Here is a 21452-nt window from a genome sequence, read left to right on the forward strand (position 1 = left end):
TGGAATAAAATAGTATAAATAAGTGCAACAATAAGAAATAACACAGAATTGATAGGACAACAACAACTAGAACAGAGACAAAACAAGCCACAGAAAGAAATACAGCTCAACACAGAGATAACAAATGGGGCACCTTCAATGATACCGTCCTGTAGTCCCAGTTACAACTGTCCAGTGGATCTCTCGGGATACCATCCCGTAGTCTATCATATATATATATGTCCGAAGGATCTCCCGGGATCCCGTCCCGTAGTCCAACTATCAATGTGCGGGGATCTATCAGAATCCCGATCCGTAGTCCCAAATATAAATACCTAGTACTGGGGGAATCTACTGGGTGCATTCCCGTAGTTCCATGTAACTGTGCAGGAGGATCTACCAGGAATCTAACCCATAGTCCCAAAGTAAATGTGTAGGGGGATCTACCGGGAATCTAACCTGTAGTCCCAAAGTAAACAAACAAGGGGAGCTACTGGAATCCCACATCCATAGTCCCAAAATAAATACACAATAGCAGCAGGAAGATAAACAAAAATAGAAAAATTCATATTAAGGCAATAAGTGATTCTAGCCTAGCATGCTGCACATAATTCAAGTAAGGCAGGTTAAATCAAATGAAGCAATTAAGTCACTTAGACATGCTTTACTAAGCTAACAACAAGCTTAATGGTGCAAGTAATTGTGAGCACGTGATTTTTGTTTCACACGACAATCGCTCCAAAAAGAAATAAAAACAAATATAATTGGCCTTGCTGTACAATTTCGGATTTTCTGTGCGGCACCTTGTTGATTTATTTGTGACTTTGGCCCATTTTTATTTATCTACTTTATTAAAATAAGGTTCAAAAAATATATGTGTCCTGCATAATTCAAACCGTAATTCGGTCGTTAAATAGAAAATCGTGAATAGGCATTTTCGTCCGTGATTTTATTTGGTTTGACTTTACCTGTTTTGAAACATTTTAGTATGTGCGCAAATAATTGTATTTGAGTGTGTATTTAATTTTAATTTGATTCTTTGGCTTAGTTTTGTTTTAAAATAAATAAGAAATAATAAATAAAAAAAAATAATAATAATAAAAAAAAAAGGGAAATAAAGAAAGGACCCCTTCTTTTTCGGATTGGGCCAATTATTAAATTGGCCCAAACAAACAATGCCCAAAACCCAGGCCTGCCCGGTCCAGACCACTTAGTGCCTGGGGTGGCCAAACGACGTCGTTTGATCGTGCCTGATCGGGGCCGTTGATCTCAGAGTGATCAACGGCCAAGATCAATCCCCCATAACCCATCAACAAACCCGACCCGTCTCACCCGGACCGACCCTAACCCTTCACCCTTGAAACGACGTCGTTCCCAGATAGTCAAAGGATCCTGGCCCTTCCTCTCATCTCATCCAACGGCCAGGATCCATTTGCTCACTAACTATATAAACTCCTAACACTACCCTGCCCCCCTATCCAAACCCCAGCCTTCGTCTCCCCAAACAAACAGCCCTAAAACCCTAGCCGCCCCTGCGTACTTCCGCCATGAAAGCCGGCGGCATGGATGCCGGTGACCTTCCCCTGAACACCATAGGACCCCCATGCCATCCTGAACCCAAATCTACCAACCCCATGGTTCGAATCACCCCCAGGTCCTCGAATCTTCATTCGAAGATTCGAGCCAAAACTCGATCTAACCCAACCAACCCCAGTTTCGTACCAGACACTCCCCAGACCCCCTCGTGACCAAACCATACTTGGTTTGGTCCGAATCTGATCAGGGAAGCATGAATCCCAGATCTGAGTTTTTGGAATTTGTGGGTTTTTCGTCACTGGTCCATATCCGTTCGAACCAAAGAGGTTAAGGTCTAATGGACTTTAATCCAAGTGTTTCTCGTCTGAGAAACACTTCGTTTAAAGTCCGTTCAGCCTTAAGAAAGGCTTGACCAAGTCCGAGTTAAGGTTTCGATCTTTTTGCGGTTTAAGGTGAGTTTTCTTTCTTTTCTTAGTTGTTTTTGGTTTGTTTGATTGTTGTAAGGGTCTGTTCGTTTTCTGTTTATGTCCTTGACCTCTATCAACTGTGCTTCAACCACTTCGCCTGAACCTCTGTTTGTTTGTCTAAATTCCCCCCCTCCTTTTCTGATAAGGCATTGTGTATTTGTTTGTGCAAGTAGCTGATTTTCGAGTTTGGACTGACTAGTTGACTCCTCGAGTGTATTTCTGCTTAGTCAGTATAATGCGAACCATGTATCAATACTGTTTAAATGTCTGATTTTTGGCTACGATTGTGTATGTTAATACTAATATAGTCGAGTCGACATGTGTCGTCAATTAATTTCAACTGTCTGAGCATAGTAAATCGATTTGCTTCTGTTGAACATTTGTTGAAATCAATTCAGAACCAGTTTTGTTTACTTATAGCTGTTGATTTGGATCAGTCAATGTAAAAAGGATTGTTTATGTTTAAATTCTGAATTGGAAGGCATGTGCACTCGTGCACAGCATGTGCATTGGTGCACCTCATGTGCCTTGTGCACAGCCTGTTTTTCTGCATTAAGAAGCTTTTAAGTTTTAAACAATCTGACAGTATATGCTGTCAGATATATTCTACTGCCCATACTTGCTTTTAGATAATAAAATGAAAAGTTAAAGCCTGCTAAGGGAACGTCATGGGATTAATACTTGAATAGCTGAGTGGAAACTGAAAAGTAATGGGCACATGGGAGGGGTATCTGATTAAGTTAACAGGCTGGTAAAAGGTTTGAGGTTGAGGCTTATAAAGGGAGGCACATTAGGAGGAGGGGGGGGAGACATAGACAGAATTACAGGAAGAGAAAGAAAAATACAGATACTGTGAGGAGTTTTGAAAGGGAGATACCATCTGGAGGAGATAGGCATATACAGACTGGACCTTGAGGGCTGTTAAAAAATACAGACACTGGGAGGAGTTTTGGAAGAGAGAGTGGAAATACATACAGATATATACACACAGACAGGAATAGATATAGGGAGGATAACACAGGAAAGAGGAACTGCATCTTTTCCTCTTTGTCTTAACTCTCATCTGGCCGGATTTCCCTGTTCCATATCTTTTCTCCTAAGTTCTGTTTGAGATTTTTAGTTGTGTGTAGCATCAGTGCATCCCCAGATCTATTTTTGCCTAAATTTTGATTCATATTACTGGGAACTTGCCACACCCCGTCATCTTTCATTGGCTCCAGCTGCATCTTGTACTGGGATTCTGCTTTCTATCTGGTTACCTGCTGTTGCTGCTGCTATTTGGTTTCCTGCTGTTGCTGATTTTCTGCTTCACTTCTTCTTTGCATTTCAGTATTCAGTGTTGTTCCAGGTACACATTTCAAATCCCACTTTGGTGTTAACTGTAACAGTTCAAAAGCATGAAATGAAAGGAGTTCTTGAAGAAGATTCAGATGTCTGTTTTGTGCTGCTTGTGATACACTGATCTCTGTCGTATAAATTGATTAGTGTAATCCAGTAGTGAAAGATTAGTTAGACAATACTCAATCAAGTTTGCTTTTTGCATCTTAGTTTCTAGTTGTTTGCTAAGTACAAGATGTAATAGTATAATATATAGAAGGTGTGGATAATTGGCACAGAATTTTCGACTGGTTTCCCATCAGATAATGACATGTATAAGATAGAATATTTCCACCTACACAATAATGTTCTGTGTTATTTTCCTTCCATTTATCAAGACCGTTAGGCAACATATAGGTACATGTTCGAATCCCCATTAGTAACAATGCCTAGCATTCAATTTCCTTAACCTAGCTTAAATAAGTCTAGTTAAGCTCGATTCGAGGAAATGTCCGAATTAAGTATTGCATTTCATCCACCTCCATATAGCTTCCCTGTTCAACCAAAATATTTCGTAAGGTATGGCGTCCTTTCATTTTTATAAGTGATTAGAAATTGATAGTAATCCGTTTTTTTATTTCAATTAACATGCATCTTTCCTTCTTCCATTTCTGGAAACGAAAACAATAAGAAATGTAGTCATTGTAGGTTTTATTTTAATGAGACGAGCCTCGCCAAATAAAAAGAAAAAATGCGAATTGCGGGGCCTTCAACTAATCATAATATTTAGAATTCGGGCTAGGCCGTTTAGTGAATCTCATGGCCTTCTCAGAAATCATAACGCGTTAGACCCTTTAGGCGCGGCTTAATTAAATCATATTCTTAAATTCGGGTGCACATGGATGTGACCCAAATTCAAATCTCAATGGAGTCGAAATGGGTTAACAGCTGCGGGTGCATTGATTGTGACGTGGTTCGAGATGCATTTTCACGACGTTGCAATTCTATAAAATAAATGATAATAACAAAAGCGGTTTAAACTTAATAAAGGCGTTAAGTCATAACATGTATTTAAATCAGATATTTAGCCATTATAACAATTTAAGCGACCGTGCTAGAACCACGGGATTCGAGGGTGCCTAACACCTTCCCTCGGGTCAACAGAATTCCTTACTTAGAATTTCTGGTTCGTAGACTTCATTTGGAAAAGTCGAAAATTTCCTCGATTTGGGATTCAAGATAAACCGGTGACTTGGGACACCAAAAGCCAAACCTTTCCCAAGTGGCGACTCTGAATTAAATAAATAATCCCATTTCGAATATTGTCACTTAAATTGGAAAAACTCCACCCGCGCATCTTACCCCTCGGGGCGGGGCGCGCAAAAAGGAGGTGTGACAGCTCTGGCGACTCTGCTGGGGAATCAAACCCAGAACCACTGGTTCAGGGTTCAAGAATTCGAGCTTAGAATAATTGTTATATCTGGCTTATTATCTGATCTTTATTACATGTTTTGCATAAAAGTGCTAAATGTTGTCTTTTACCGCTTTTGATATTATCTGAACTGTATATAAACTGTGCCGAAACCCTTCTTTTCTTACCTCCGGGGAGAAGCTCGCTGGTCGAGACTCCCTATTCTGTTAGTGTCAATACTTGAAATAAGAAAGAGGTCGGACAAGTTACAAAGCCGGACGATCTCGCGGGTCCCCGGTACGTAGCCCCCTCCTCGACTCGAGTTGTCCGCTCGGGTACACAGTCTAGGGCAAATACCAAGGTTTAAACCTAGTATAACGAAACTTCATGCCGGATCCCTAGTAGGAACGCTTATTTGCATCATATGGCATTTGACTTAGGGGACTCAACACAGGGGTTGGGTCCGTCTAGGACAGGCAACCTGAAATGGAAAGACCATCATGCTGCATTCCTATCTGTGTTATGCATTTATCTGCTTCGGTTCCGCATGTCGACCGGTTCTAAAAAAAAAAGGAAAATAGCAGCGCAGGGGAGATAATTACTTATTTTTGGAAAATAGAACCAATGTCCAAGTAGTGTCAAAACCTCGCCGGAATTTTTCTAAAAAAAAAACTGTTTTGTTTATTGAGAGTTGTTAAAAAAAAATATATACAAAATTTTTTTCTTTTATCACTTTCAAAGATCAAAAAAAAAAAGGTATTTATTTTAAGAGTAAAAAAAAAATCGAAAATTCATAATTCAAAAAAAATGAGTTGTTTCTTTCGTAGTACCCCTTTTATGAATTCAGACTAATAGTCCAAATTTTTCTTAAAAAAAAATAATAATAATATATAAAAAAAAATATATAGTTTCTTTAATCTTTATCTCTTTTCAAAAAAAAATGTAAAAAATACGCATTCCTGATTTCTAGGTTTATTCGATTTTTTTTCCTATGTTACGATACCCCGAACTACGCCGGTTTGATTCTCACCGGATGTGAGATACGTAGGCAACCCTCGTCGGGTTCAACCCCCATTTTGCTAAAATAGCCAAAATCAAAAAAAATATGTTTCAAATTTTTAAAGAGTCATAAATAAGTCAGGTGATGCTGTTTTGACATGAATAGCCGAATGTTCCCGAAAGGGACGCCGGAAGGTTGACTTTGCATAAATAGCCACTTTTGGGTTTTCCTTAGCATTTTTAGACCCACACAGCCTTAAAATCTTCTTCCCCGAAGTGCTTAAAGGCCGTGTTCAAAGCTTGGTCCCCTCTGTAAAATATTTTGAGTCAGTCATTTTTGTTAAAATCACCTTAATAAATGTGCAGGATGAGCACGATGCAAAATGAACATTTTTCAATAATGACCAAAATCCCTATCAAGTTACGGCTATGGTGGAATGATCTAGGTGTTGAAGGGCAAAATGAGGTTAAGAAAAATCTGAAAGGTCTTGTGGGTCTGTTGGAAATCCAGCCTCGGGGAGATATCATAAGAGCTTTGGTTACCTATTGGGACCCGGCGCACAATGTTTTCCATTTCTCTGATTTTGAGCTCACCCCAACTTTAGAAGAAATGGCCGGATACATCGGGAATACTGAACTTCCGCTGAGGGAAAAATACTTGGTCGCCCCAAGAGTCGTCACGGTACATCGGTTCCTGGATTCATTGAAAATACCTAGAACAGTCCACAACCCGGATCTAGCAGCCGGATTCTGTACTCCATGCTTCATATATGATAGATACGGTCACGAGGGGGGATTCAATAATCCAATCAACAAACTGTGCAGCAAAGGAGTTCGTCAGAAGTGGGACGAGCACAGACGGGTGGCGTTCATGATAACGTTTCTGGGTCTTCTGGTATTTCCCAGGAAAGATGGAAACATTGATTTGAAGATATCGGGGGTCGTCAGCACTTTACTCACGCAAAGTGACAGTACTCTCGCGCCTATGGTGGTATCCGACATCTTTCGAGCTCTCACAGCTTGTAAAGCTGGGGGAAATTTCTTCGAAGGTTGTAACTTGCTCCTGCAGATATGGATGACCGAGCACCTTTGCCATCATTCCGAGATTTTGAGCCATGGTTCCCCGGAAAAGACCCGCATAGAAGAATCTTACGCGAGAGCCAAAGAGATTAGTTTGCCCGAAGGAGTCCTGGCTTGGACCTCGTTCTTTCAAGCTCTTACTGCCAGCCAAATACAATGGAAGTTGGGATGGTTGCCCGTTGATGAGGTCTTATATATGTCAGCGGCTAAAACTCATTTCTTGCTGATGGGGCTTAAGAGCATTCAACCTTACGCACCCGGCCGAGTTTTAAGACAGTTCGGAAAATGCCAGACAGTACCTCATGAGGAAGATCTAAGCACTCAAGCAATTGAGATAAGTCCTAACGGACAGTTCCCAGAAGCAAAGATTCGCCAAATCTGGAATGAGGGTCAATATTTGAAATCAGATACTTGCGTGCGGGATCAAGCCAAAGGAGAAACGGCGCCAGGTTACCTTGCATGGTACAGAAGGGAACTCGAGCATGAAAGGCCAGCTAAGAGACCCCACATCCGGAATTTTACCGAATCATCACAAAAGCAGTGGGATTGGTTAGCAAAAGAAAGAGGCTATTGCACCGAAATCAGCAGGTTAAAGCAACAAGTGGAAAAATTGAAATATGAACACAACGTGCAAGTTGCTACCGATCTGGGAGAGCGGAACAGGTTGATTCAAGAAAATGAAATGCTCAGAGCCCAGATCAAACAGATAAGGTTGGATGCAGATAGACAACCAAGGCGTCGATCGGACGAGCAGCTGATAAAAGGGCTAAAAGGTGAAATCAGGGAATGGCGAGATGGTTTGGAGAAATCTGAAAACATCATAGCAGAGCTCAAAGCACAGTGGGATACAAGAACGGATAAGCATCGCAGGTACCTGAATCGATTGGAAAGCGACCATGAGAAGACTGTTGCTAAGATAAAGAGAGAGATGGCTGCACTTGAGATCAAAACAGCTAATCAGGCCAAGGATTTCCAAATTGAGAGCAGATACTGGTATGACTCAATAGCCCAGATGAAGTTGGAAGTACGACGACTGAAGCATCAGCATGTACAAGATGCTCAAGTTTTCAAGATATGCAGCGATCAGACAAAACGCCTGCTCGTAGAGAAGAAGCAAACCAGAGATAGGATCAAGGCCATTGCCCATGCCATCACCAGACGATGCCTACGATGTGAGAACATGTCCAGCGCTACCGTCCTCTCGGCAGTAATGGGTTATGTCAAGCAGACTATGCACGAGCTAGAGCAACTTGAGAGGGATCTCACGCCTAGGACCGCGGCGAGGCCGAACGATGCCCCGCGGAAACCAATTTTTAAAACCATAATGCATTCATAGGTCAAATCTGTATCTTAGCATCTTCTGCCTGTTTTTCTTATCAGGGTGATTTTTAGTCTATTTTTGAGTCTAGGTTTATTTTCAAAGTTTGCTTTTTCTTTTGCAAAATGTAGTTTGTAATAGACTGCTTCAATAATAAAGAGTTTGCTTCTTTCACGCTCATTCGTGTTTTCGAACTACGTAATGATCTGATTCACGTGAGTATCGTGATACGTAGGCAATCCTCATCGGATCCGATCGCATTTTATTTTGCTACAAAAAAATATAAAAGAAATATATATAATAAATAAAATAAAAGGGAAAACAAAAGAGAAAAGGAAAAAAAAAGGGAAAAACTAATAAGAGAAAAAAAAATGCCGGAATGACGCATGCTCTCGTAGCGGACATATAGCAATCCACTTAACTGTATAGATGCATCATGCCCAACGTGAGATTAACTATCCGTTATTTGCTGCAAATTAACCGTGCATTTGTCATTGAGCATTTCCAGGGTTTTTGAAAAGACGGTTGGTTTGGTGAAAGTCTGGCCTCGCACTCATACTTCACGAGGTCAAGGAGAGGTGTTCAACTACCTATTGTTAGGACCAGAAACAGTACTCACACTTACTTCACCAGGTCAAAAGGAAGTGTGGAAATGTCTTCGGAAATTCCATTGCAAACAGTCCCCGTCTCTGAGGAGAGCTCAATCTCAGCCGTCCTCACGCCCGAATCCGCAACTGCGGAAGAAAATAGAATCCTACGGCTCCGCATGTTGGAAATGTTGGATGACTGGAACAATGGGAAAGAGCCGCCAAGTGTCGTCCCCGGATTCCCTGAATTATTCTCCAGGTCAGGTGGGACTTCTAATGTCCCCATAAATTACCCTGCTACCCCATTCGGGTACCCAGCCAACTCCGTTTTCTCCGCCGGATCACCTTCTGAGCCTCATCCCCGAATGTCGGCCACCGATGCAAGCATGAATATCTTTACTGCATCGCCTTGCCCAGCTACGGCACAGCCTGCCACATACAAGCCAAGCTTTGACTCATCCTCTTTTACATTCCAAGCACCATCGTTCTCAATGGAACCAACCAGGTTCGCTACCAACAATAATCCTCTACCGCCTCAGTGCGAACTCGCACCGGGACAGGATCAGAACCCCAGGATTGCAGAACAAAATGAGATTGCTAAGAGAATGAGAAGCCTTGAACAAAGTTTGAAGAATATGCAAGGTTTGAGCGGGCAAAAGAGCGTCTCTTACGCCGACCTGTGCATGTTCCCTCACGTGCACCTGCCGACGGGTTTCAAGACCCCCAAGTTCGAGAAATACGATGGGCACGGTGACCCCATTGCACATCTTAAGAAATACTGCAACCAATTGCGGGGAGCCGGCGGAAAAGAAGAACTGCTCATGGCATATTTTGGGGAAAGCTTAGTAGGGATAGCTTCAGAATGGTATATGGATCAGGAAATGTCCCGATGGCATATATGGGATGATCTCGCCAGAGATTTTGTAAAGCAATTCCAGTATAACATCGACATTGCGCCAGACCGAAACTCTCTGTCGAATTTGAAGAAGAAGCCTTCGGAAAGCTTTAGAGAGTACGCTATTAAGTGGCGTGAACAGGCGTCGAGAGTGAAGCCTCCCATGGATGAAGTGGAAATGGTCACTACCTTTCTCCAGGCTCAAGAGTCTGACTATTTCCAAAACATGATGTCGGCCATGGGTAAGCCATTCGCGGAAGCAATCAAGATAGGAGAGATGGTAGAGAATGGGCTGAAAACGGGTCGGATTCTGAGTCAAGCAGCCCTAAGGGCAACCTCCCAGGCCGTCCAAAGCGGGTCTGGAGGGACGACAAGGGGGAAGAAGAAGGAAGAAACGGCTATGGCAGCCTCTGAAGCAAGGGAGTATCGTCATCACAGGCCCCATTTTCCGGAAAGGGCCCCACAACACTACTACCCCCACTCAAATGTGGCATATGCTCATCAACCTTATATGGTCATGAATGCCCAACCTTATAACCATCCACCACAACAAGCCAACCGAGGCCCAGCTCCACCTCCCAGAAATCAGCCTCCTTACCGCAACCACTATAACCCACAACCCCCGCAGAATAACTACCGCCCCCAGGAGCCACCTCGACGGCGGACTTTCACGCCCATCGGTGAACAATACTCTACATTGTTCCCTAAGCTAGTCCAGTTGGGTTTCTTGCAACCAATTCCCCAAACGAGGCAAAACCCGACATCTCCTTCTTACAAAGCCGGAGTCAAATGCGCCTATCATTCAGGGGCCGAAGGACATGATACAAACGACTGCTGGTCATTGAAAAGAGTGGTCGAAAATTTGATAGAGCAGGGGAAGATAGTGCTAAGGGACGAAGAGATCCCAAATGTAACTAACAATCCATTGCCCGCTCACAATAATGGGCCGCTGATCGGCATGATTTGTGAAGACAAAGAGTTCGACCCTGCCTTGAAAGCCATAATTGCCATTGTCGACACAGGGAGGAGGCCTGAAATAGACCAGAAATCAGAAAGGGGGGAAGAGGCCAAGGCTGCAGAAAGCAAGCCTGAAAAGAAGGTGGAGAAGAAAGTAGTACCAGCAAAGGGTGGAGTTCTTTACGTACCGCGGGGTCAAGCCAAGAAGACGCAGAACTTCGGGATCAAAAAGGCAAAACCTATGTACGTGCCAAAAGGGGCCTATGTGGTCCGGGGGACGATTCAACCACCTCGGCTGAATGAGCCAGTGGTTATCGGACGCGTGCCACAAAAGCCAATGACCAACCCGTCCACAGTGCCGTGGAATTATCAAAAGACTTTGGTAACGTATAAAGGTAAGGAGGTCATGGAAGAACTTCCAGAAAATACTTTCGTTGGAGGGTACTCAAATACCCAAGAACTGAACAACGCCACACAAAGGCGCTTCCCTCCAAAGGAGCCTGTGAGTGTTGAAGAAGCGGAAGTGTTCTTCAAGCAGATGAAGATGCCGGATTACGAAGTGATAGACCAGCTGCGCAAGCACCCTGAGCAAGTGTCCATGCTGTCACTATTAATGAGGTCAACCGAGCATCAAAAGATCCTGCTGAAAACCCTGAATGAAGCATACGTACCGGTCGAAACCTCGGTGGAGCAACTAGAGCGGATGACAGAAAGATTCTTCGCCGTCAACCAAATCTCCTTCAGCAAGAACGATCTACCCCCGGAAGGAGCAGCACACAACAAGGCATTGCATTTAACAGTCAAATGTGAGGACTACTATGTCAAGCGGGTGATGCTGGATGGGGGATCAGGTGTTGACATCTGCCCGCTCTCCACGCTGCAAAGAATGGAAATTGAGACCGGAAGAATCCGACCCAACAACGTCTGCGTGAGAGCTTTCGATGGTATCAAGAGAGACACCATGGGAGAAATAGACCTGTTGCTGGTCATAGGACCAGTCGAATCTCGAGTCACTTTCCAAGTGATCGACATGGACACATCTTACAATTTCCTCCTTGGCAGGCCTTGGATCCATGCGACAGGAGCCGTGCCTTCTACTCTTCACCAGATGGTGAAGTTCGAGTATGAAGACCAAGAGATCGTGGTCCATGGAGAAGATGAACATGCCATTTATCGGGACCCATCTATCCCGTATCTTGAACCAAGAGAAGGGAGTGAGCATACGGTCTATCAAGCTTTCGAGGTGGTATTGGCAGAGCAGCACGAAGAGGGAGTACCTTGCCCCCAGCCTTTCTTGTCTAACGCTTCGGTTATGGTGGCCAAAGAGATGATCCGACACGGATTTAGGCCAGGGAAGGGGCTTGGACGAACCCTTCAGGGAATGACGGAACCCATTACTTTACCAGTCATCAAGAAACCTTTTGGACTAGGTTTCAAACCTACTCCAGCAGACGAAAAATGGGCAAAGAAAAGGAGAAATGAGGGCTGGAAGTTGCCTCAACCACTGCCGGATTTACATGCGACTTTTGTCAGGCCAGGGTACACTGAAGAAGAAGAAGATGAGGTCTTCACAGTTGAGGAAATCGAGGAAATATGTGGGGCAATGAGGGAAATGCTCTACGAGGTCCACATGGTTCAACCAGGCGAAGGCACGAGCACTGCTGAGATGATATACATGGGGCCAAACGCCAAGCTCCAAAACTGGGAGATCACGCCATTCCCAACTAGACGGAAGTCCGGGTAGACCTGTCCTGCCACCTTTCTTGTATCACAAGTTATCTCCGGGACATAACTTGAACGTTTTCTTCTTTTCATTTGTTGTTCCGAATTCCTAGTTGTAAACGTTGTTGTCTTCCAATTTTCCAAAGAAAATGAAAAAAAAAAATCTTCATTGCTTTCCTATTCTTTCTTTCGTTCTGATTTTATTACTTTTCCTCTTATCTTCCTTTTCAGTCCTAATAATGCGGCTTTAAATATGACATGCTTGCGGACTTCACGCCCGGATCACAATGAGCTATTTAACTGCGAATTAATGAATCCAGAACCAGAATATGATGCGGAAGAGGCTTTTAGGGAGATAAACCGAGAGTTGGAATATTTCGAGAATAAACCTAAGCCAAATCTGAATGACACTGAACCGGTAAATTTAGGAACCCCGGAAGAAATCCGGGAGACCAAGATAAGCATTCACACGGACAAGAAAACGCGAGAGGCGATAATTCAACTTCTTCTTGAATTTAAAGACGTGTTTGCTTGGTCATATGATGACATGCCGGGACTAGGTGTCGATCTAGTGGTTCACAAATTGCCGATTCATCCTGATTGTCCTCCGGTTCAACAAAAGCAACGAAAGTTCAAAACCGAGGTCAGTGACAAAATTAAAGAGGAGATCACCAAGCAACTGAAAACAGGAGTGATCCGGGTAGTCCAATATACAACATGGTTGGCGAATGTGGTTCCAGTACCGAAAAAGGACGGGAAAACTCGGGTATGTGTAGATTACCGAGATCTGAACAGAGCAAGTCCTAAAGATAATTTCCCGCTGCCCAACATCCACATCCTCGTTGATAATTGCGCCAAGCACGAGATACAGTCTTTCGTAGATTGTTACGCTGGGTATCATCAGGTATTGATGGATGAAGAGGATGCCGAGAAAACTGCCTTCACCACGCCTTGGGGCACCTACTGTTATCGGGTCATGCCATTTGGTTTAAAGAATGCTGGGGCTACTTACATGAGGGCCATGACCGCCATTTTCCATGACATGATGCATCAGGAAATAGAGGTGTACGTGGACGATGTTATAGTCAAGTCCAGGACGCAGGATAACCACATCCAAGACTTGAGGAAATTCTTCGAGAGGCTAAGGAAGTATGACTTGAAGCTAAATCCAGCCAAATGCGCTTTCGGAGTTCCGTCAGGTAAACTTTTGGGTTTCATCGTAAGCAGGAGAGGTATCGAGCTAGATCCGACTAAGATAAAATCTATCAAAGATCTACCTCCCCCAAGAACGAAGAAAGACGTGATGAGTCTTTTGGGCAGGCTGAACTACATCAGTCGGTTTATTGCCCAGCTGACAAGCACGTGTGAGCCCATATTCAAGTTGTTAAGAAAAGATGCGGCGATTAAGTGGACAACGGAGTGTCAAGAAGCCTTTGATAAAGTCAAAGAGTACCTTTCGAATCCCCCAGTCTTGGTCCCTCCCGAACCAGGGAGGCCACTTTTCTTGTATCTGACAGTCTTGGAGAACTCCTTTGGCTGCGTCCTGGGGCAACACGATGTGACCGGGAAAAGGGAACAGGCGATCTACTACCTGAGCAAGAAATTCACCAGCTACGAGGCCAAATACACTCTGTTGGAGAAGACATGCTGCGCTCTCACATGGGTTGCTCAAAAGCTGAGGCATTATCTCCAAGCCCACACTACATTCCTCATAAGCAGGTTGGATCCCTTGAAATATATATTTCAGAAACCAATGCCTACTGGGAGACTGGCTAAATGGCAAATCTTGCTTACGGAATTCGACATAGTTTATGTCACTCGCACGGCAATGAAAGCCCAGGCGTTAGCAGATCATTTGGCCGAAAACCCGGTCGATGAGGAATACCAGCCATTGGATACCTACTTTCCAGATGAAGAGGTAAACACCGTAGAAGTAATCTCAGAGGAAGCTCATGTTTGGAAGATGTTCTTTGACGGAGCCGTGAACACCAAGGGTATAGGGATTGGGGCAATTTTGATCTCACCTGCCGGTCAGCATTATCCCGCCACAGCTAGACTTCGTTTCTTCTGCACAAATAATACAGCTGAATATGAAGCCTGCATTATGGGCATACATATGGCAATCGATCAGGATGTCAAAGACTTACTGATTATGGGAGATTCTGACTTGATCATCCGGCAAGTTCAAGGTGAATGGGAAACTCGGGATGTCAAACTTATCCCATACCGACAACATGTGGAGGACCTTAGCAAGCGCTTTACCTCAATAAAATTCAGGTATATTCCGAGGTGTCGCAATGAACTGGCAGATGCACTTGCTACTCTGGCTTCTATGCTACCCTACCCGGGCGACACCCACGTTGATCCTTTGGAAATCCAAATCAAGGAAAGACACGGTTACTGCAGTGTAATCGAGGCGGGATCAAATACGCAGCCTTGGTACCATGACATCAAGAAATTCCTGAAGAAACAAGAATACCCCGAGCATGCAACTGGAGATCAAAAGAGGACCATTAGGCGACATGCAAGTGGTTTCTTTTTGAGCAGTGAATTGTTATATAAGAGGACTCCGGACCTCAATCTCTTAAGATGTGTCGATATCGAGGAAGCGAGAAAGATCATGCACGAAGTACACGCAGGTGTGTGTGGACCTCACATGAACGGGTATGTCTTGGCAAAGAAAATCCTTCGAGCAGGTTATTACTGGATGACCATGGAAAAGGATTGCTTTAGTTTCGTTCGGAAGTGTCATCAGTGTCAGGTGCACGGTAATTTGATTCATGCACCTCCCACGGAACTGCATCCCATGTCCGCACCTTGGCCATTTGTCGCTTGGGGCATGGACGTCATTGGACCAATTGAACCAAAGGCTTCGAATGGACACAGGTTTATACTGGTTGCCATCGATTACTTCACAAAATGGGTAGAGGCTGTCACTCTCAAGTCGGTCACCAAGAAAGCTGTAGTGGATTTTGTACACTCAAATCTTATCTGTCGCTTCGGTATTCCTGCGACTATCATTACAGATAATGCAGCAAACTTGAACAGTCACTTGATGGGAGATGTGTGCGAGCAATTCAAGATAACACACAGGAATTCCACTCCTTATCGGCCAAAAGCCAATGGTGCTGTGGAAGCTGCAAATAAAAACATCAAGAAGATTTTGAGGAAAACAATACAAAGTTCCCGACAGTGGCATGAGCAGTTACCTTTTGCATTATTGGGGTACCGCACTACGGTACGCACATCGGTGGGAGCGACTCCTTATCTTTTGGTTTATGGGACCGAGGCCGTAATACCGGCAGAGGTAGAGATTCCTTCACTTCGAATCATTGTCGAAGCAGAAATCGAGGACAGCGAGTGGGTTAAGACTCGACTGGAGCAATTGACGTTGATTGATGAAAAGCGGATGGCTGCAGTTTGTCACGGACAGTTATACCAACGAAGGATGGCCCGTGCTTACAACAAGAAAGTCCGACCTCGGAATTTCGAAGTAGGACAATTGGTACTGAGGCGTATTCTGCCGCATCATGAAGAAGCAAAAGGAAAGTTTGCCCCAAATTGGAAAGGCCCATACATCGTAAGGAAAATATTGCCAAGAGGAGCATTGTATTTAGGTGATATCGAAGGAAATGACCCTGACACAGCGGTGAATGCAGATGCAGTCAAGAGGTACTACGTCTAGATCATACTCCAAGTGGTCCTGACACGTTGAAAAGGGCGAAGGTGTTTATTCCCCACTACTCCCCAAACACTACCCAATTCTCGCTACCACCTTTTGAGCCGTTAAAAAAAAAAAAAAAAAAAAACAAAACAAAACATTGATTGAGGCCTGAACTACGTTTGACTTGATTCCGAAAGGATACGTAGGCAGCCTCTCCCTGAGGTTCAGTCACACCAACAATAAAATCCCATTCACCCTGAAATTGAAACTGGGGCACGTCGAGCAGTTTAGGAGTTAGTATCATCTACCTCTCTTTACCAAGCACAAACCTTCAAATCAATTACCAAATATGATGGGGAATCAATAAGCGTCGCAAAAAAGACCATCACACTCTGAATTGAGAGAGATAAAATGAGAGAGTCTCGGCGGTGAAAACCTTCGGGCACCACGAGGCGACGGGAGTAGAGAAACCAAAATGAGAGAGCTTGTTTAGTAAAAACTCGCAAAGAGTGCTATCAAGCGATGACAGGAAGAGAAATGAGAGAGGTCAGCCAGTGAAAACCCGCAAAGGGCGCTGTTGGCCGAAAAGGAATGACGCCACCCCAAGAAGGTCTCGGCAAAGTTCCACCGGTTTTGGAATCACAGATCTTTTTCTGGTTCAGGAAAACGCAAGTTCTTAGAAGGTCAGACGTCCAGTCCAAAAAGCATGTCATGTCATTGAAAGCCAGCATTATCTTCCTCAGATAAGTTTTTCTCATTCCGAAAAGGTTCCTCCTTTTCTGATTTGTTTTCTCTTTTCTTTGTTTCTTTTCGAATCCCTTTCGCATTTTAACCCCGAGTTCAGGACACACCGGAAAGGACAGGTGGCAGGTTTGTTTGCGCGGAATCCCGTCTCATGGAGGAAAGCACCTCATCTTGTTGATATGATTACCCAAGCATGATGAATCATGACGTTTGATGGTGTTCCGGAGTAAAGGAAAAAGAGAGAAATCTTGAAATCTTCCCCAGCAAGTCCACCTTCGGACAAATCCCCACAGAGTCTCCCCCTGTACAAATCCCAACAGAGTCTTGTACAATCTCCCAGCACATCCCAGCGAGTCCTTTTGTAAACATTCCCCAACAAGCTTACCCCAACAAATCCTAGAAATCCCACTTTGAAATAAATCCCCAGCATGCCCATTGTACAAAAATCCACACAAAGAATCCACTTTGTAAATATTCCCCACAGAGCTTCCCTTTTGTACAAATCCCCACAAAATACCTCCAATAAAATCCCCGTTGAGAACCTCCAAGCAAAACGGGACACAAAAAAAAGAGAAAAGAAAAAAGAGCCTTACGAGACAAATCATCACAGAATCTGGAAACACAAGCCTGAGCGGTCTAAAAGGTTTCGGCATATGAATCAAATCAATGGCGGGACTTCACAACAGAAATGAAGACGCAACAAAGCAACCGGGAACGATCAAGGTCACCGAACCGACCGTCATTTTCGAACTAACAATTGTTCTTTAAGTCGAAACAGGTATTAATCCAAGACAACCGTGCAAGAAGCAGGTGTCTCCCAAAGAAGAAGGTACACGGGAACAAGAAACATTTTGGCAATAAAGAATTCACTCAAAAGGTAAGTTCCCGCAAAACTCCCTTTTATCTTCTTTTCCATGCAATCAGCATTAGGGTTTTAAACCCTAAACTGAACTTTTTCCTTTTAGCCAGCATTAGAGTTTTAAACTCTAAACTGAGCTTTTCCATGCAATCAGCATTAGGGTTTTAAACCCTAAACTGAACTTTTTCCTTTTAGCCAGCATTAGAGTTTTAAACTCTAAACTGAGCTTTTCCATGCAATCAGCATTAGGGTTTTAAACCCTAAACTGAATTTTCCTTTAGTCAGCATTAGGGTTTTAAACCCTAAACTGAACTTTTTCCTTTTAGTCAGCATTAGGGTTTTAAACCCTAAACTGAATTTTCCTTTAGTCAGCATTAGGGTTTTAAACCCTAAACTGAACTTTTTCCTTTTAGCCAGCATTAGAGTTTTAAACTCTAAACTGAGCTTTTCCATGCAATCAGCATTAGGGTTTTAAACCCTAAACTGAATTTTTCTTTAGTCAGCATTAGGGTTTTAAACCCTAAACTGAACTTTTTCCTTTTAGCCAGCATTAGAGTTTTAAACTCTAAACTGAGCTTTTCCATGCAATCAGCATTAGGGTTTTAAACCCTAAACTGAATTTTCCTTTAGTCAGCATTAGGGTTTTAAACCCTAAACTGAACTTTTTCCTTTTAGCCAGCATTAGAGTTTTAAACTCTAAACTGAGCTTTTCCATGCAATCAGCATTAGGGTTTTAAACCCTAAACTGAATTTTCCTTTAGTCAGCATTAGGGTTTTAAACCCTAAACTGAACTTTTCCTTTTAGCCAGCATTAGAGTTTTAAACTCTAAACTGAGCTTTTCCATGCAATCAGCATTAGGGTTTTAAACCCTAAACTGAATTTTCCTTTAGTCAGCATTAGGGTTTTAAACCCTAAACTGAACTTTTTCCTTTTAGCCAGCATTAGAGTTTTAAACTCTAAACTGAGCTTTTCCATGCAATCAGCATTAGGGTTTTAAACCCTAAACTGAATTTTCCTTTTAGTCAGCATTAGGGTTTTAAACCCTAAACTGAACTTTTCCCTTTCAGCCAGCATTAGAGTTCTAAACTCTAAACTGAGCTTTTCCAGCCAATCAGCATTAGGGTTTTAAACCCTAAACTGAATTTTCCTTTTAGTCAGCATTAGGGTTTTAAACCCCTAAACTGAACTTTTTTCCTTTTAGTCAGCATTAGGGTTTTAAACCCTAAACTGAATTCTTCCTTTGTTCGGCATTAGGGTTTTAAACCCTACACTGAACCTTTCCCCAGCTAGTCGATATTAGGGCTCCAACCCTGAACTGAGCACGCATATCCTCTTTCATCAATTTTATGAACTACCTAGTGAATAATTAACGAAATTTTCCTAGTGAAACTGGGGCAGAAAATTTCGTTCGTTTGTTTTCTCCCGCAGGTCTGACCTCGAGCCACATGAATCGAAATGACCCACGAGATGAATCCCAGTTCGGAATCAAAGAAAAAAAAAGAAAAAAGATGTCCCGAGATATCGGAGTAAATGCAAGGAGGATTGACTCCAACGTTTAATTAAGGGCCTGAACCCCGCCGTTCGCGTCTCACTCAGTATCCCAGAGGTTAAACAAGTCGCTGCAACTCGCAAGCATCAAGATTCAGATCGGAGTCTACAAGCAGAATCAGCTAAGGCCCAAGATCAAGTCGTAAAAGAATCATAGATAGGAATCTTGTAACTAGCAGTTGACATGCATATAAGTAGTTAGCTCAGTTTCCAATTTCCATTTGGTTGTAATAAGGCGGTCAGTAACGTAGCAGTGGCAACAGCAGCAGCAGTAGCAGCAAGCATTGCAATCCCATGTTAGTCCCAGCTACCAAAACCTCCCGAACTACATTGACCTGATTCCTGTTTAGCCCAGGATATGTAGGAAATCTTTGAAGCAAGATTCGGTCAGATCTTTCAAAAAAAATGCTTCATACGGAGTGGTCTATACGGAGTGGTCTATAGGCAAAAATCGCTCAAACACGCTCACTTGATCTTTGCACGAAAACCCTTCGTGTTTCCGAACAAAGAGGGGCAGCTGTGAGCACGTGATTTTTGTTTCACACGACAATCGCTCCAAAAAGAAATAAAAACAAATATAATTGGCCTTGCTGTACAATTTCGGATTTTCTGTGCGGCACCTTGTTGATTTATTTGTGACTTTGGCCCATTTTTATTTATCTACTTTATTAAAATAAGGTTCAAAAAATATATGTGTCCTGCATAATTCAAACCGTAATTCGGTCGTTAAATAGAAAATCGTGAATAGGCATTTTCGTCCGTGATTTTATTTGGTTTGACTTTACCTGTTTTGAAACATTTTAGTATGTGCGCAAATAATTGTATTTGAGTGTGTATTTAATTTTAATTTGATTCTTTGTCTTAGTTTTGTTTTAAAATAAATAAGAAATAATAAATAAAAAAAAAAATAATAATAAAAAAAAAGGGAAATAAAGAAAGGACCCCTTCTTTTTCGGATTGGGCCAATTATTAAATTGGCCCAAACAAACAATGCCCAAAACCCAGGCCTGCCCGGTCCAGACCACTTAGTGCCTGGGGTGGCCAAACGACGTCGTTTGATCGTGCCTGATCGGGGCCGTTGATCTCAGAGTGATCAACGGCCAAGATCAATCCCCCATAACCCATCAACAAACCCGACCCGTCTCACCCGGACCGACCCTAACCCTTCACCCTTGAAACGACGTCGTTCCCAGATAGTCAAAGGATCCTGGCCCTTCCTCTCATCTCATCCAACGGCCAGGATCCATTTGCTCACTAACTATATAAACTCCTAACACTACCCTGCCCCCCTATCCAAACCCCAGCCTTCGTCTCCCCAAACAAACAGCCCTAAAACCGTAGCCGCCCCTGCGTACTTCCGCCATGAAAGCCGGTGGCATGGATGCCGGTGACCTTCCCCTGAACACCATAGGACCCCCATGCCATCCTGAACCCAAATCTACCAACCCCATGGTTCGAATCACCCCCAGGTCCTCGAATCTTCATTCGAAGATTCGAGCCAAAACTCGATCTAACCCAACCAACCCCAGTTTCGTACCAGACACTCCCCAGACCCCCTCGTGACCAAACCATACTTGGTTTGGTCCGAATCTGATCAGGGAAGCATGAATCCCAGATCTGAGTTTTTGGAATTTGTGGGTTTTTCGTCACTGGTCCATATCCGTTCGAACCAAAGAGGGTAAGGTCTAATGGACTTTAATCCAAGTGTTTCTCGTCTGAGAAACACTTCGTTTAAAGTCCGTTCAGCCTTAAGAAAGGCTTGACCAAGTCTGAGTTAAGGTTTCGATCTTTTTGCGGTTTAAGGTGAGTTTTCTTTCTTTTCTTAGTTGTTTTTGGTTTGTTTGATTGTTGTAAGGGTCTGTTCGTTTTCTGTTTATGTCCTTGACCTCTATCAACTGTGCTTCAACCACTTCGCCTGAACCTCTGTTTGTTTGTCTAAATTCCCCCCCTCCTTTTCTGATAAGGCATTGTGTATTTGTTTGTGCAAGTAGCTGATTTTCGAGTTTGGACTGACTAGTTGACTCCTCGAGTGTATTTCTGCTTAGTCAGTATAATGCGAACCATGTATCAATACTGTTTAAATGTCTGATTTTTGGCTACGATTGTGTATGTTAATACTAATATAGTCGAGTCGACATGTGTCGTCAATTAATTTCAACTGTCTGAGCATAGTAAATCGATTTGCTTCTGTTGAACATTTGTTGAAATCAATTCAGAACCAGTTTTGTTTACTTATAGATGTTGATTTGGATCAGTCAATGTAAAAAGGATTGTTTATGTTTAAATTCTGAATTGGAAGGCATGTGCACTCGTGCACAGCATGTGCATTGGTGCACCTCATGTGCCTTGTGCACAGCCTGTTTTTCTG

This window comes from Nicotiana sylvestris, chromosome 4 (assembly GCF_000393655.2).
Source record: "Nicotiana sylvestris chromosome 4, ASM39365v2, whole genome shotgun sequence".
NCBI classification, from domain to species: domain Eukaryota; kingdom Viridiplantae; phylum Streptophyta; class Magnoliopsida; order Solanales; family Solanaceae; genus Nicotiana; species Nicotiana sylvestris.